The following is a 13,287-nucleotide window of genomic DNA, read 5'->3' as shown; positions in this document are numbered from 1 at the left end:
GAAAATAAAGGAAATTAGGAGAAAAGTAAGGTGAAAGGTCACAAGTTTCATGTGAGGAGGAAAATGAAGGAAAATAATGGAAAATGAAGAAATTAGAGGCCTCATGCATAAAAAGGTTGCTGAGGAGTAGTTCATGGCTTTTGTCAAGTTCAATTTTGGAGCTCTCTCATTATTGTCTCTCTCTCTCTCTCTCACTCTTGATCACTTAGAGTTTTCTTGGAGCACTCTAACTTTGGATCAAAGAAGGAAAAACAAACAAAGGGAAAGGAAAGCAAGAAAGGATCAAGGAAAGGAAAGCAGGATCAAGCAACTTGAGCATGAATACTTGCATATAACCTTTTGCATGTGTGATTTCCTAGCTAGTTTGGACATGCATGGCTTTGCATGTTGGTGTATGGTTCTCTTACTGTCGGTGGCATGGTTTTGCTAGGTTATGATAGTGGTTTTCAGCATAGCTTTTCCTTTTTCTGGATGCCATAGTGTTGGGATGTTTATTTCAGTTTTTTAGCTTTGGTTTTCCAGATGGATTTCAGAATTCAGGGCGGAGGTGGTCTCAAGTTCCATTCCCAAAGGCCTAGGAATCCATTGATCAGTTTTGGCAAGATACACGGTAAAGCCTGAAGGAGATATATCGATTTATGGCTTAGTGATCCAGGTTTGGATTGCAGTAAAGCCTGAGAGACAAGGAGATGGAAAATTCCTCAAGGATAGTGATGTATTCTGGATGGGATTGCAAGTTATGTTCAGTTGTGATTGGAGCACCAGTTTTGGTGTGATCATGTTTTGATGAGGGTGGAGGTGGTTTAACCTCTGGATTCCCTTTCTTGTTCTTGGATTTGTTGTTCTATGAGATTCCACATTCATGCTTGGAATATGGCATGGGGGTGACTGGGTGAAAGGGAGATTTGGTTCAGCCATGTTTATGGTCGGGTGGTATGTGGAAGTCCCGAACCTAGTCAAATTTTCCCATGATTAATAAAAGCTAAGTTCTATTACTTTTACACTGATTTATATGTGGATTTAATGGTTGTCATTCCTTTGATATTTACATGGTTTTATGCTAGTTATAAGCATGGTTAAATGACTGGTCCATGTCATGGTCATTTCATGTATTTACATGTAACTGTTAAATGGATGGATGCAAGATCTAATTGATGATGTAGTAGTTCAATGGAGAAGGAGGTGATCCTTCTGGTTATGCTTTTTAAGTTGTTTCAGTCATTTATGCTCTAACTTATATCCTAGATCTGTAGGTTGCATTGATGCAAAGTGTTTGACAAAATGTTAGTCCTGGTTGGGGATTTTTAGGCCTAGTTCTAAGGTTGATTTTGATTGATAAAAATTGTTATCATGTATCTAATAAATTATGAAGGTTGTACCAAGTTCTAGGCAGAGTCCAAGATTATGGGCTATAAAAGTGGCTTAAATCTTGGGGTGGTTGACACAAAACTGGAAATTTTGGTCCACAGTCGCTGGCAGGCAGGCCTATGAGAGCGAATTAAGGTTGCTATTCGCTCCCTTTCCCATAGCATAAGAGCGACTTTGGCTAAAATATCCAGAATAGTAGTGGGACACAGTGACAGGCTGTCTGAGTGGATGACTTGTCTCCTCAGGGTTCTATTGATGATGTTGGATGATTGTGTGTGATGTTCTGTCGATTCCACTTTCTTAAGTTCACATAGGAGGTCAAATTTGATCATAGTAGCCTCTCGTCTCATGTTTACCCTCGTTGGCATGGTTACTTTGGGTACACCTGGGAGGGGGTATTACACTCTCAGTGCAAAAATACAATTCTAAAACCACATTAAAGTAAGAAGAAGAAGCTCATCATTATTTATTTAATATTAAGTGATTTTAGTTATCTATCATTTCATTTTTCAAGTGTTATTAATTAGTTTTGAAGATGAAATTACAATGAAGAAGGCAAAGTGTCAACATAGATCATGGAAATTTTAAGAATCCATACTCGTTTGAAAGTGTAGAAACTTTGACAAATCTGAATAACCATTAATATGCAACTAAAAAAGTGTTTGGTGATTTTTTTGTAAAAAAATTAAAATTTCTAAAGAGTTTATGTAGTTTCTAAAAAATATTAATGATTTTTAAAGTAGAATAACTCTATCTTATAGAATATGGAGAATATTTTTCAAAAAACATGGAAATGGGTGAATCTTTTCTTTTTGGAAAAAAAGACATGGAAAATTAGCCAATTTGCGAAATTTAGCCCCTAATTTTTTTCTTGGAAGAAATGGATATGCAAAGATCTTGATTACTTACCTCATAAACCATAACAAATATTTCAATTAAATTCATTTATTTTGTGATAAAACATTGTCGTCTGAATTATTTTGCCAAGTTTTCTCAAGCTTAACAATTGATTTTTCCACATATTTTCCATGATTTTTTCCAATTGAACACAATGTCATGCAAGTAGTTTTCATTATGTAGATATCTTATGTATTTTTTAGTCATGCATAATCACAGGGAGGAGAATCATGAGTACTTGGGACTTTTCCATAATTTCACTTAAAAGGTAACTACTCATCATCTACTCTCTCAGGGTTATGTTAGAGAAATTTTGGGGCCTCTAAAATAGAGGGCTTGTGCCATGGAGGGAAGTGTTAAGTTCTTTTTTCATGTTCATATGCCACAAGCTCATTGGAAAGCCTTTTAAGTTTTTACAATATGTAGATTAAAAGTTATGTTGACCTCCTTTGCCTTGCGGCAATGAAACCCTAATTAATTAGCTTTTAACTTTACTTTTTTATTTTATTTTTATTTTTGTAAATAATCTTCTTTCTATTAAACTAATATCAAATTACATAATATAAATACTTTTTTGCCGCAGTCTGCCAGATTGGAAACCAGACCAATGGAAAAAGTTAGTGTTTTTTTTGTCTAAATTTCCATATACTAACCAAATACATACAAAAGGTTTAATGGCCAAGTCTTCATTAAGAAAGACATTATGTCATAGAACTGGTAAATTTCAAGTGAAGTAGAAAAATCATAAGTTAATTGAAACCATCAAGAGGATGTGGAAATATCAATGGTGCCCGGAGTGGCTAGATTCAATAGAGGTGAAATATTTGGTATGTTGCAGAGTTGTTCCTCAATGCAAGTCAATTATTCATGTTCTTGCACCCTCAACAAGGTGATTTTACTTCATCTAATTAAATATGCTTCAATTGTAATTTTAGTCTAGAAGAAGAAAATTATAAGGTTATATGTAGCTATTGCACTTTATAATTGTTGATTGGGTTATGCAGGGAAAATATGGCAGAGACAAAGTTTGGATATTATAGCAGCTGTGATATGCTTTGAGCCTAGGCATCTTAGTGATTAGGTGATCATTTTTTAGCTCAAAAATGAAAGTACCTAGAAAGTATTGAAACCAACTCCAAATCGAAGTGTTCATTGTTATGAATCTAATGAAATTCATTTCACCTCAATCCGACATCGTATGCTCTAGATATCGCATTCTAATCCTTTTCTCAAACATGTAAAATTTGGACAGATCTGTTGACAGGGTAGGTCACTGGGTTGACTATACTACTGAGTTAGTAGGGTGACCATACAAGTACGAGCCAACCAGAAGTGGAAAAGTGACATCATTTGGTTCATTGGTAGCTAGGCATATTTGATTGGTTGTGGCATATTTTATTTGGACCAATGATTGGGTGCCATGTGGCCTAGTCATGGGCTGCCACATGGCACCTCGGGGTCAATTAAAATTTTGGCATGGGTCAGCTAGAGGCTCGACCGGGATTCAAACCCATGACCTCTATTCCAACAACAAAGCGCTCTACCAATACACTATAGATGATTATTATTAACATATGGGTAAAACCCATATATAAATATTAATGTCATACCCAATGCAGGGAGGGGCCAGGGCTAAGCCCATGGCCCCCGGTCACCACAACCCATGAGACCATGGGAGAAGTGACCAATGGGCTTAGGGGTTAGCCCCAACCCATGATCATCACCCCTCGCATATAACCAGACGTGGAAGGAAAAGAGTGCTCGGAGGTAAGCGCTAGTGGATGGGGGCCAACCCTAGGGTCATATGCCACCACACATGACCACGTGCTAGAATTTTGGGGCCTAACAGGAAGGTAGGGAAGTTAGCCTAGCCCTTGTACTCATGGCACCCATAAGACCACGACTTGGTGTTTAGGGGCTCAAACAGCTGGGGCGGGCATTAAGGCCTAGCCCTTGGCCCCATGTGGCCTATATTACCATGATTTTCAGAGTTAAGGGGTCATTGGGAAAATTAATGATCCTACAAAATGCATCGGTAGTGGTTGGAATTGTTGTTCTCTTAGCAAAAGATAGGGCAAATTTGTAGGATAGTTAAACTGTTGGTCGAATTTGTTGGACAATTAACAGTCAAATTCATATGGAGCTTTGGAGAGGCATAAATTTTGGATTTTTTTGCCAAATTGAGCTCAGAAATAGTGCACTTAGGGATTTTTAAATGTTTTGAATCCATTGGTGACCACTAATTTTTGATTTGAGAACATCTAAGTAGTATTTTTTCAGGTTTGAGGAAAAAAGGTGTATGGATCAATCAAGATTGTGAAGTAGTTCTGGAAGGTGTTTGGGCATGGAGAAGGCCTTGTAGGGGTATTCTCACCTTCAAAAGTCTACTACAACAACCGTAACTTGCAGGGTTTAGCTAAGGTTGAATTTTCTCATTATGTTAAGGGAAGTTTTTTTATGTGTTTCAATGTGGAATTGAAGTGCTCACATGTTCATTTTAGCTCATTACAGTTGGAGTATGACATATTTGTAGGAGGTGCTTTGAGTTGTTGCTATTTGTGAGAGTTATTTGTAGGAGAACATTACCTTGTAGGGGTAATTACCACTTGTTTATCATCAGCTAACTGTTTATGTACTCCAATTTTTCTACTGAATATATGAGTCTAGCTATGTTTATAGGCCCAGAGATGTAGCCCAAGAGGGCTGAACTCCATCAACAAATATTTTGTTATCTATTCATTACGCCTGCATGAGTTATATGTTGTCATGTTTCTTATGTTAAGTTACATGTGAATACTAATTCATGACTTAAAGAGACATTGGAAAAACATGTTTGTTCAAGACCCATGTTATCTTGAAAAGTGTCAACATGGTCCTATTTACTGTTTTATTTGATTTTGGAAAAGAGGAAGAAACCACCTATTCAAATTTCAGATCAAGTTGGTATCAGAGCACTAGTTGACAAAGTTGCAAGAATGGGAAGCAAAAAGAGTCTCCAAGAGCTAGAGGAGCAGAATTTGGCTCTTTGTATGGAAAACATAGAATTCAGAAGGATTCTAGAGATGACTGAAGAGGAGGAGAGGCACATGCGACTTCAGTTGCAACATGTGTTTAAAGAGAAAGTTGCAAAAAGTTCTACTCCTGTACCAGCAAGAGAAACCTCAAGAATGAGGCTAGTATGTGGTCATGGTCCAAATAGTGTTTTTGGACCATATGTGGAAGATGATGCATGTGAATTTTGCAAACATATTCAAGAAGCACACCATATTCCAGTGGATAAGAGTGGGTCTCTAGAGTCATCTACAAGCTTGCCATCATCGTCATCATCAAAAATTGAAAATATGAATGACAAGTTTAAGGAGGTAATTAACATCGCAAGTTCCGTTCCTTCTACTTATGTGCATAACACTTCTTTTGCAATGTTTGAGAAACATACCAAAGGTATAGATATGAAGTTGCTTATCAAGATGGGTTATGAAGGTGGTGGCATCGACATAAATGGCCAAGGTACTACCAATCTAATTATGGTTGAGGAGAGACTGAAGTATCCAGGATTGGGATATGGTCGAAGGGAGTTTGGAGAATGCTGCAAATGACTTGAGGCACATCAACCATTTGAGGATGAGATATCACCACCTTGTGATATGTTCATTCATCTCCCAAGTGAGATGAATGCTTGAAGGGGTATTGCATGACATCGTCCACTCCACTCTGTCAAAGCTACAACCCTAGAGACAGGTATAACTCTCATGGGTGTTTTCCAATGCATGGAAATTTTATACTTGTGGAATAAGTATCCTTGTACTTTTTATGATGAATTTGACAATGCATGGCTATATGTCAGCAACATATGATAATGGTTAAAATAATATCAAGTTCTAGGCATCAAGCATAATGACTCTCCTTTGCATGAGAGAACTTCTATGTTAGCAAACAAGAGGAAGTTCTTCTGTACTCATTGGAAGATGCATGGGCATGACACTTAACGATGTTAGAAGTTACATCTAGAGCTTCGTTCAAAGAAGGGAAAATAGATAGTGTAACATAATTCAAGAAGTGGCAAAGAGGACTCGCAAAAATACTAAGAAACCTTCAAGGAAAGGATGACGCAAGAAGAGAACCCATAAGCCTGGGAGAGGCAAATTTTTGGTAGACTTATTGTAAAGTTGTTTTGTAAATTTTGTAATTAATTGTTGTTGTTTACTTGCTTAGGTACTTTTGTAAACTGAACAATCATTGTCACTATGTTCAACAAGTTTATGTTTTTCATTGATGTATGTATTGGCTTATTTATAGTCCACATGTTCAATGACTATTGTGAATGTACAAGATTGTCATTCAAAGTTGTCTACAAGGTTTTTTGTGTATTCAATAATACAAGTATTCAATATGAAATATGTGTGAATAGAATCTTTGTTTTCAAAATTGTACAATATGACTATATTTTGTAGGCAAGACCAATTATATCATGGAAAATTTTGCAGCAATGTATTTTTGATGAACAAGCTCAGCTTGAAGACGTTAAAACAAGTTTATGTTGTTTCTGAATTCCAAGATGAAATCAAGTTTGTCTTCAACATTTTAACTTCAAGATTAAGTTTTTTTGAGACGTGCAAAGATGAGATTAAAGAGAATGTTCATATTCCACTCATTAGTATTTTATTCTTGCATCTGCAATAAGAATGTTGGCTCAATTTTTAACAAAACAATAGCTCTCCATGAAGAAGAAAGGTGAAGTGCCTTGATTGGGGCTTGAAGGGCACCAATTGAAAAGTATGCATTTTGGATTGAGTTTTTGGGTGTTTTTGAGTTCTAGCCTCTTTATATTGACTAGGGAAGTAAACTTTTGGAGTCCAAAAGTTCCTAGTGGGGAGGTGTGATCAGGTGATCAATTTTTAGCTCAAAAATGAAAGTGCCCAGAAAGTCTTGAAACTAGCGCCAAATTGAATTTCTCATCGTTATGAATCCAACGACATTCATTTCACCTCAATCTGACACCGTATGCTCCAGATATCGCATTTTGATCATTTTCCCAAACATATAAAATTTGGGCAGGTCTGTTGACTGGGTTGACCATACTGCTAAGTCAGCAGGGTGACCGTACATGTACGAGCCAACCATAAGTGGAAAAGTGGCATCATCTGATTCATTGGGCACATTTGATTGGTTGTGTCATATTTTATTTGGACCAATGATTGGGTGCCATGTGGCTCAGTCATAGGCTACCATGTTGCACCCTGAGGTCAATTAAAATTTTGGCATGGGTCAGCTGGAAGCCCAACCGAGATTCAAACCCATGATCTCCCTTCCAACAATGGAGCGCTCTACCAATACATTACACAATGATTCTTATTAACATATGGGTAAAACCAATATATAAAGATTAATGTCATGCCCAATGAAGGGAGGGGTCGAGGCTAAGCCCCTGGCCCCCAGTCAACACACCCCATGAGACCATGGGAGAAACGACCAAGGGGATCGGGGGTTAGCCCCATCCCATGGTCATCATCCCTCGCATATAACTAAACGTGAAAGGAAAAGAGTGCTTTTAGGTAAGCACTAGTGGATGGGGGCCAGGCCCAAGGTTATATGCCACCGTACATGACCACATGCCATAATTTTGGAGCCTGGAGGGACATGTGGTTAGTTAGCCCAACCCTTGGACCCATGGCACCCATAATACCATGAACTCATTTTTAGGGGCTTAATCGACGGGGCGGGAATTAATGCCCAGCCCTCGACCCCATGTAGCCTATATGACCATGACTTTCGGAGATAAGGGGTCATTGGGAAAATTAGTGATCCTACAAAATGCATCGGCAAAGGGTAGAATTGTCGCTCCACTAGCGAAAAATAGGGAAAATTTGTAGGATAGTTAGACTATTGGTTGATTTTGTAGGATAATTAACAATCAAATTCATATGGAGCTTTGGAGAGCCATAACTCTTGGAGTTTTTGGCCAAATTGAGCTTAAAAGAGTGCACTTAGGGGTTTTTGGATGTTTTGAATCCATTAGTGACTTATAATTTCTGATTTGAATACATATAATTAGCCTTTTTGAAGGTTTGATACAAAAGGTGCATGGATCAATAAAGATTGGGAAGCAGTTTTGGAAGGTGTTTTGGAGAAGGCCTTGTAGGGGTATTCTCACCTTCAAAAGTCTACTACAACAGCTGTAACTTGCAAGGTTCAACTCAGGTTCACTTTTCTCATTATTTTATGTTGAGGGAAGTTTTTTTATGTGCTTCAATGTGGAATTGAAGTGCTCATATGCTCATTTTAGCTCATTACAGTTGGAGTATGACATCTTTGTAGGAGATAATTTGAGTTTCTGATTTTTGTGAGAGTTCTTTGAAGGAGAACATTACCTTGTAGGGGTAATATCCACTTGTTTATCGTCAACTAACTGTTTATGTACTCCAATTTTTCTACTGAATATATGAGTCATCTAGCTATGTTGGCAGGCCTGAAGATGTAGCGTAGGAGGGGTGTGTTATCACAAAACCAGTACTAGGGGCTGCAACCAAGCCAAGTTTCATGTAACTGTTTCAGACCATACTTTAGATTAGGAATTAGCCTTCCTAATCAGAGAGGGCTCTCTCACAACTCTTGATAAAATCCTTCAAACACTAGATGGCTAACTCTTTATTCACTTATGAAAGCATAACTGGTTGGAAACACATCAAACTGGCTCTCATTGGGCTATGGAGTCTATAATATCAAGTAAACAAGGAAAACACAGTGACCTCATAGAAATCAAGGCTCTTAGCATTACATGTCAAACATATTTCACCAAAACATAGCTTGCTGTATACACAGGAAGTCAGAGCATATATTTATGAATTCTGAGTGATTGCATACAACAAAACCATAAAATAACATAAAGTACAACACATCATCACTACATTTGATCATGACAATCCTTCGAGAATCTTGAGAAGAGAATAACTCTGTTTTACTATTACTGTCAAAAAGGTCTTACAATGGCCCAAAACAACACTGTTTTTCTATAAAGTATCCAACCCTTTTTACATCTAACCTTGGCCCATATATAGGCAAGCAAACTAAAACACCTCGAGCTTCCTCCTCCAGCATGAGGGGAGCCTCGAAGGTGGCTATTAACTATTCCTACATGCTACTAACTAATGCATTAATTACAAACATGCTGAACTATAATTACACACAATCCTAATCAAACTAAAATACTAATTTCATTCTCCTCGTATACTTGATACTTTCTTGAATGCTTTGGCAGCTGTCCTCCTTCAATTAATCTGATATGGCTGAGTTACGGATGCAATGCATGCTGACTTGGGATGCTTGAAAGCGCTGATGGCTCATTTAATGACCAGAAAGTGTGCTCCTATTATAATGGTCTATGTCTCCCAACCTTCTCCGAAAGTGTAGCAACATGTTCCCAAATCATTTAACAACCCCAGGCATGAAGTACTACCATGTTTTTGAATGTACTGTAGGTGGCATAGACAGATGTCTCTCTTTCACAACTCCTGCTCACAGTATTACACTAGCTGCTCTGCGCTTTAAATCATCACCTACAGCAGTTTCGTAGCGCGCTACGAAACTGCTGTGTGATTTAAAAACACAGTCCCCCTCACTGGTTTTCTGCTAACACTGTGCTACATTTATTAATGATCTTCCTCATTCCAACAAATGAACAACAATTTGCAAATAATCCTGTTTAGCTGCCAGGCTTCAATGTCAATAGCTTTTCCTAAAAACAAACTCAAACAGCATGCTCGGATTCCTCTGCTTTCTGGAGATACTTTTAGGCCTGCCGAAAGGTTCTTGTAAAACTTATGAAATTCCAAGGTATCACCTCCAACCTTGCGGACTTCAACCATAAAAAGAGAAGAAGCTACTTCAAATACCTCTGTAGCTACATTCAAATGACCCTTTCTTCCAGTCTTTGAACCTTGCATCTTCATCTTGTAATTTCTCTTTTGCACATTGAATCCAAGAGGCTTTCCAGCTTCCTCAATTTTTGATACTATCTCGTTTGCAGGGCGTTTAGATGCAAACCTCGTTTCTCGCTTAACCATACCCATGTCCATTTCAAAGAGATTGCCAAGATTGAAACCCTGGGACATGGAGATAAGTTCAAATGCATTCATCACCTCTGGTTTTGTTTCCCTTTTTTTTCTGTAACAAGATGTTCTTCTGAACCATTGAAAACAGCATCAACATCATCCAGATTTACATCTTCTTCTTCATTAAACTTGGGTGGCTTATAACCTTTCTTGAACCATTCATTGTCTAAAATCTCAGGTACTGTAATTCGTGTCTTAGGGTTTGGGTCCAAAATCCTTGTAATTAATTTCTTTGCATCAGAAGAAAACCATGAAGGGCACGTAAAATCTGATTTATATATCTTTTTATACAATGTCATAAGGTTTGGATCATCAAAAGGCAAGTAACCTGCTATTAAAACAAATAGGATGACACCACATGACCACAAGTCTGCAGTTGCCCCATCATAACCTTTATCATTGATGACCTCAGGAGCAACATAATTGGGTGTTCCACAAGTAGTGTGAAGCAAACCGTCATCCCTGACTTGTTGAGACAGTGCACTTAGGCCAAAATCTGATACTTTAAGATTTCCATATGTATCCAGAAGCAAATTTTCTGGCTTCAAGTCCCTATAGTAGACACCCTTACTATGGCAGTAATCAACAGCATTAATAAGCTGCTGGAAGTATCTCCTTGCTTCATCCCAATAATAAGAATTAGATTTCTGTATTCCCCATCTTTATATTTTGAATCATCATCTGCTTGCCCATCCATCATCCTTCAGGTATAAGAAATTCAGCTTGCAGACACTCTGTTCAAACAACCACATGACAATCAACTTTCATACACAACAACACATTAATTCATCAGGCGCTCTCGACCTCCCTCATTCACCGGTACCATGATATGCTCCATTCAATGCATATAACAACCACAGGTTCAACTGACATTTAGGGAATCGACCACCTATTATGTAGAGCGGTTTACATTACAGGCTACCCAAATTGCTATGCTTCTGACTTTTGTATTACATATTTAGCATATTGATTTAACCTTTTTGCTACAGGTGCACAAAGAAATCAATAGTCCAATCTGTAAATCCTCCATGCTATTATGTCCTCGAGCGCGGGTTCCAGCAACTGCTTCACTTGAAACAAGGTTGTCATTCCTATAAAATAGTTTCTCTGGCGTGCTTCCAATAAAAGCCGATAATTTGGGAAGCTGAAAACAGAATTGATACGCATTTTGATCATTTTCCTGGAAACATAATTGCCAGATGTCTCATTATAACAACAGTGACTATTGATCACCCCTGCCACCTGTTCGCGTAGAAAAAGAGGTCTTATGAAGCTAGGCCACGATGATAATGAGCTACGTCTGTTTCATCAAACACTTGCGCCCATACATTAAGCTATTCCATGAATTTGCCACGGGACCAAAAGACGTGTCTCTTCATAGACTCTAATAATCCCGAAGACAAATCTTCCAAAATTGATTCAACCTTCATATTGATAAGGTTCTGGCTTTTAGCTTCCTCGATCTTCGACATGAACACTTTCAGAACTGCATTCTTCATATCTGCCTTCGCCTCCTCCATATGGATATTGTCGGACAAAATGATACAAGTAATGCAGCGGCCTTAGCTCTTGGAAATCCCATTGTCCTTCCACAACTTTTCGCTCTGTTTGCCTTTGATAACGCGGGTTCAATCCTCCAAAATAGTGTAAGAGGCTCGAAAACATATGACGAAGGTCCAAAGCTATCAGACATAACTCAAATATTTTTGCATGATAAGTTACAACAGATGGTCTGTCCATTTTAGAAGCGACAACTGCTAGCATTTCAAAAATGGCTGAAACAGAAGCTTCTCCATTCTCTACAGCCTTTCCATAAACTCTAACAATCGGATCAAGCAAAAGCCGCACTGAGATCTTTTCAGACATGAGAATGCGGATTGAAGCAGCCTTTGTGCATACTGTTGAACCTGAGTCAGTAGTAAATTGTGAATGCAACACTAAAAGACCAACAATTTCTTCCAAGTATGGATTCAAAAACCCGCCCAGCTTCTGCACAATTGCTTCTAAAACACTAAGAACAGAGATCAAAAAGGCTCCCCCAGAAGCTGTGTTCCCTTCAAAGTCTGCCATCTTAGACACTGTTGCTTCTTTATATGAAGACAAGCAAACCCGCCATGTCTTCTTAAGGATATATTTAATAATGTGAGGAAGATGAGCCAATGCTTGTGGCCCAAGTTCAGTAACAAAAGAAGCTATGCAATGCAAGCAACCTGAGGAAAGGGCTACATCATTTGCTGTGAGATTTGCAACAACAGGACTAAGACAGTCACTAAAGGTACTGGGAAAGTTCCCTACAAATTTCTTTGCCAGGACATCTAATGTGGCAACTGCTGCAATTTTTGCTCTCACAGAGGAATCTTCTGGGGATCTCACAAATACCAGTATTTAAGGTGACAAATCATTCTTCAACCATTATGTGAACATTGAAATGATAGACTAAGAGGAAACAGAATAAGCAACCGGTGTATTAGAAAAGGCAGCAAAGCCTTGAGCCACTTCTCCATTACCACCTTGATTTATATTGCTGATGTAGTTCCAGTTAATAATTCACTTTAATCATTCGCTTCCATCCTTCTCATGCATTTGAATACAAGGTTTAACCCCTGAAGTCTGGGCCTTCAATGAAAACTCGAACAAATCCCCAGTTTCGTAGCACGCTACGAAACCACTCGAACAGGTAGCGCTGCGAAACTGCTGAAAAGAATTCAGGCGCTGCGAAAACACCCACTCTTTAAGCCAGGCTAAAAATTTTTAACTACAGCATTTTCAGTGATAACAGGGTGAACTCTGTCAACAAATCTTTTGTTATCTCTTCATTATGCCTGCATGAGTTATATGCTGTCATGTTGCTTACCTTAATTTACATGTGAATACTAATTAATGACTGGAAGAGATATTAGAAAAACATTTTTGT

At 38.2% G+C, this 13,287-nt stretch overlaps 1 pseudogene; it reads right to left on the bottom strand.

Moving 5' to 3' along the window:
• Positions 1 to 6,924: 6,924 nt before the first annotated feature.
• LOC149219405 (CBL-interacting protein kinase 23-like) lies at positions 6,925 to 11,803 on the bottom strand (annotated as a pseudogene).
• Between the last annotated feature and the right edge of the window lie 1,484 nt (positions 11,804 to 13,287).

Source organism: Pinus tabuliformis, chromosome Q (assembly GCF_031772625.1).
Source record: "Pinus tabuliformis cultivar Carrire ecotype Pingquan chromosome Q, CPIR1, whole genome shotgun sequence".
Lineage (NCBI taxonomy): Eukaryota > Viridiplantae > Streptophyta > Pinopsida > Pinales > Pinaceae > Pinus > Pinus tabuliformis.
The sequence above is the reverse complement of the archived record's forward strand: the minus strand, read 5'-3'. Positions and strand labels throughout refer to the sequence as shown.